This window comes from Delphinapterus leucas, unplaced genomic scaffold, assembly GCF_059928025.1.
Source record: "Delphinapterus leucas isolate spDelLeu-1000000601 "Yukka" unplaced genomic scaffold, BTC_Dleu_Yukka2 spDelLeu_asBTCV2_sq25, whole genome shotgun sequence".
Taxonomy (NCBI): Eukaryota; Metazoa; Chordata; class Mammalia; order Artiodactyla; family Monodontidae; genus Delphinapterus; species Delphinapterus leucas.
Window position 1 is genome coordinate 8,922,946 of NW_028322234.1, and position 5,415 is coordinate 8,928,360.

Consider the following 5,415-nt stretch of genomic DNA (forward strand, 5'->3'; position numbering starts at 1 on the left):
GCACATGGCCTTGTGTCCATGGATACGTTATGACTGCTTCTGTTTCCCTCTCGGCTCATAGTCCCATGGTGTTGTCTCAGAGAAACTTTCCAGAATGGGGTATACATAGATTTTAAAAGATGTTCAAAGTGAGCAGAGACAAGTAGGCTTCAGTTAAAAACAAATTGCCAAAAATACTCTAAAGATGGCAATGGAAAGAAATTACGCTGATGCTCATGAATGAGGATACCCCTAGGCAGATTCCACTTGGGATACACCTTTATGTTTCAGAACTGCAGAATTTCCAAAGATCTGTCCAAAGATCCTGGTTTAAATTCAGATTCTGAAAGCACTCTCACTCCATTCTTAGTTTATGTGATGAGATGTAGACAGGTGCAGCCCTAGAGGGTGTTTTCTCAGTGCAGGTTGGGCTCCAAGAAAGGCCCGTTGTGGCCCATGTTCTTCTTCCCCAGTCGTGCAATTCTTCCTAAGGATCCCACAGTGGTGAAACAGAGCTGAACACATAAAATTCAAGGTTCAGGAGCTTAACATTCTCCTATCATACAAAAGCACATCTGCGGTTCTGCATCTTTGGATTCAACCAATTGTATAGTATTGAAGTACATATTTAATGAAAAAATCCTCGTATAAGTGGACCCGCACAATTCAAACTCATGTCGTTCAACGGTCAGCTGTAATAGCCTCTCTCTACAGCTCACTTCAATTATTCCTCAGATGATAGCCTCTAAGCATCAACAACTCTTTTTGGTGTTTCCACTGAGAAATCACAGTAGGTTTGCATAGGTAACACTCTATTCACAGAATAAACTCAGAATGATCTGGAACTGTGTAGATGAATGTAACCATTTCCCTAAATGGGAGAAACTCCATGGTTTAATGCAGCAAAATGAAAAAGCCAAATACTGTAACATTTAAAAATTTTAAAGGGAAATGAAAATCCTCTCAAATGACATTAAACACAAATAGGTACCACAAACATCTATGGCCCAAATCAATAGGCAGTCCCAAGCCCTAGAAAACAATATCCAAGATCATGACTATATATTCCACATACAAAATGTATAACCATTGCAAAAATGAAGATGAACCATGTCTATACTTTTGGGTAATCTTGACTGTGAATCCAGAATGCAGGAATTTATTGTTGCACTCTATTTACTTCCACATCCAAGTTTTTCCTCAACCAGTGTTCAAGATGTACCACCTGGCACAAATTCAAGTGATCACTGACATCATCATTCACTGAGGCTCTTACCCTCAGAGAAAAGATTTATTAACACCGCAGCATCTCTGTGATCTAATGTTTTTTTGGGGGGGTGGGGGACCTCGACTCGCAGCATGTGGGATTTCCCCAACCAGGGAACGAACCCGTGCCCCTGCAGTAGAAGCACAGAGCCCTAACCACTGGACCTCCAGGGAATTCCCTCATGGTATTTTTTAATATTCATCTATCTTATACACCAAAAGTTTTACCATTTGTTAACTGTCTTTCTTTTCTCACAAAAATGTAAGCACCTGCACTGCTTGAACCTGTTTTTCTAATGTTACTTTATCCAAATCCTACAGCGCCTTGATTATGTGTGCTGAGTTTGGTAAAGTGCATGGCAATGAGGAATACTGAAAAATCAGCAACAAGACTATAGTATCTGAGAAAGAAATGCTTGACTAAAATAGCGGTCCATGGGAATTCCCTGGCAGTCCAGTGGTTAGGACTTAGTGCTCTCACTGCCGTGGGCCTGGGTTCAATCCCTGATCAGGCAACCAAGATCTCACAAGCTGCACAGCACAGCCAAAAAAAAAGAAATAATGGTCCTGTCTTTCTCCCTTGGTAGGTTTGCATTCTCTCACGATTTATCTAAACTTACAGGCCCCAGTTGAGTCATAAAACGGATATTAAAAATATTACATAGTATAATAAGAAGTAACTTTACATATTTTAACTTTACAAAAACAGCGTCTAATACACTGAGAGAAATGCATCAGTGTTTAGAAAACAAGTAGAAAAGGCAAAAGCTGTTCCAGAGGACCGGGACCTGGCCTGCATTCATTGCAAGGGTAAGTCTTTTACTGTTGAAGAGAAAAATGCCACACAACTTCAGCAAATAAGATAATTGGTGACCATGATGGATCAAGACATTTATAAGGGGATTATAAGCTATGTAACCATAGCTCTAAAAATGGTAAAGGATAAAGTTCAAAAGCATTAAAAAGGCCAGTATTCCCATCTTCTTACTGAGGCTTCTTAAGAATTAAGTTTAGCTTTATCACCTTTGTTTTCTGCCTTCTAGAAAACGATCATGATTACCGCTGACAGTTTCCCTCCTCACAACATTCAATACAGAAAAAAATCTTGTTTCCTTGAGTGGTAGTCAAATCTTCCAACACAAGCTAAAATGCTATAAGAATTCCTTTTGAACATTGTATTACAATTATACTCCACAGTCCTTTACAGTTTGTGGTCATTCTTATTTGAATTCATTACAACCTTCTCTTTGACTACTGGTGCAATCCTGTGAGGCACTGGAAAGAGGATACTGAAAAAAACATGATCTAACTTTTGGGTATTAAGAATGACTAAGAAATTAGCTACATGACAAAAATTGCAACTAAAACAAAAATACAAAAAAAAAGAAAAAGAAAAAAGAAAATTTCCTGGAGGAAAAAATACCTGAACTCATATGCACATAATCTTCACTCATAATGTATAATGAATAAATGAAGAAAATTATAAAGTTTACCTTAAAATTGATAATTATAATGGCATATTTTCATATATCCTCTCAGGAAATAAAAAACCCAACATTTGTTAGCACTCGATGGCTTAGAGGACAGTTAATAAAATGTTTCTGTGAAACAGCTACAGAAGCATTCCTGTGACAAAAATATTGACATACTTCTACTTACATATGAACATAATTTAAAACATATTGAGAGATTACATTCAACTGTAAGAATAAGACACACCAACATAAGGAAAGAGTTTATTTTCACATGGAAGGATCAGGTGAAGGCAGCCCATGTACAATGCAGTAGAGAAACAAACTCCCCTGTTGTATTTTCACTGCACCATTGCAGGCGTCATGGTGAATCAGGAACATACTCACTAGCACCATTAGCAGCATAAGGTGTTTGTTATACATTTTAGACTTTAAATGGATATAATCTAGAGAAGAGGGGTCTCAGACAATACTCCCAAATAGTGAAGTCCAAAGTAGCTTCCTGGTGCATACAAGAGGCCTTACAGAAAAATCCAAACCCTGATGGATCTTTGAGGTGAATCTTGGGAAGACAAAAGTGGAAACCTACAACTCCAGGAAAATAGAAATCAAACATTTGTGGTGGTTTTGAGGTACTCTTGATTGGAAGGTCAAAGAATCCAAAAACTGGGCTGGAAGATGATATCCTTGAAGTTCCTATGTATTGGTCTCACTTCCTGTATGGTGCCTCCAAACTCTGACTAATGCCTTGTTTGCTTCTGCTTTCCAAATCCTAGGCAAGTGAGGCTATTGGTGAATTTTTATGTGGAACCATAAAACGTATGGATTCTATAAAATTTAGTTTCTAACAGAGTCAAGATGGCGGACTAGAAGGACGCAGAGTTAGCGTTTCCACACAACTAGGGCACCTACCAGCACTGGAGGGGGACCATGGACACCTAAGGGGACGGGAGGAACTCCCAAGCAACCGGGTAGGATGTGAGGGAGGGGAAGCAGTGGAGGCGGGATGGTACCAGCACCACTGAGGGGCAGTTGGGGGAGGGGAGGGGTTCCTACACCCAGACGGGGAACGGGGAGAATGCTGGGAGTGCAGAGGATCAGAAGGGAACATGGCCAGTGTTTCCCCTGCCCACTTGGGCCCTGGGGAGCCTGTTGAGGTGCTAGGCCCGATTCTCTGTCTACTGAGCCCCCCTCCAACCACCTGGGTCCTGAGGGAGTGGGAGGGAGAGGGGGGGAGGAAAAGTAAAGCCCAGAGTGATGGGATCAGCGCCCCCGAGGGGTGGCTAGGAGAGGGAAGGGGTTCCCACACCCAGTTGGGCCCACCCACGGTTAGGGGATCAACGGGGACAGGGGAGACCCTCGGGAAGCAGAGGAAAGGAAGGGAGGGCGGCCACCGTTTCCCCTGCCCACTTGGGCCCTGGGGAGCCTGCTGAGATCCTGGGCCTAACCCTCCACACTCAGAGGCTCCCTCCTGCCACTGAGCCTAAGCCCCACCCCCACCCCCTCACCCAGGGCCTTACCTCCAAACTCCAGCTTCAAGGCATTCGGAAGCCCCCTTGAGGCCTCCTTCCTTTCCCCACTGCACAGGCCCTAAGCCTAGGCCCCACCCCCAAGGCCTTTTCCAGCTGCAAAGGTCCTGAGCCTAAGCCACAGCCCATGCTTAAATGTCATGCCTGCCTAGGCCCCACCCTGCCTAAGCTTCGCCCCCCACAGCCAAGGTCTTTTCCAGCTTTTTTTTTTTTTTAAGGTTGTGATTCTGTTTTACCTTTTTGTTGTTGATTCATTTGTATTTTTATTTTTTCTAATAAATTTTTTATTTTTCTAATTTTATTTTATTCTTTATACTTTGTTATTGTTCTGCTCCTTTTGGCTTGTTCCTTTTTTTTTCTTCCTTCTGTTGTGGTTCTGTTTTACCTTGCTGTAGTTGTTCCACTTATATTTTTATTTTTCCTAATATATTATTTATTTTTTAAATTTAATTTAATTTTTTATTCTTTGCTATTGTACTGCTCATTTTTTTCTCTCTTTTCTTTTGCCACGCCATGCAGCTTCCAGGATCTTGGTTCCCAGGCTGGGAGTTGGGCCTGAGCTCTTGTGGTGGGAGTTCCAACTCCAAACCACTGGACTAACAGAGAACCTCAGACCTCAAGGAATATTAATCGGAGTGAGGTCTCTCAGAGGTCCTCATCTCGGCACCAAGACCCGCTCTACCCAACTGCCTGCAAACTCCAGTGCTGGAAACCTCAGGCCAAACAACCAGGAAGAAAGGAATACAGCCCCTCCCATCACAAAAAAATGAGATGACAAAAAAATATGTTACAGACAAAGGAGCAAGGTAAAAACCTACAAGACCAAATAAATGAAAAGGAAATAAGCAACCTACCTAAAAAAAGAATTCAGAGTAATGATAGTAAAGATGATCCAAAATCTCGGAAAGAGAATGGAGGCATGAGTCAAGAAAATACAAGAAATGTTTAACAAAGACCTAGAAGAACTAAAGAACAAACGAAACAGTGACGAACAACACAATAACTAAAATGAAAAATACACTAGAAGGAGAACATCTCAGGCAGAACAACTCAGCAGAACAACTGAGGCAGAAGAGCGAATAAGTGAGCTGGAACATAGAATGGTGGAAACAACTTCCAAGGAGCAGAATAAAGAAAAAAGAATGAAAAGAATTGAGGACCGTCTCAGA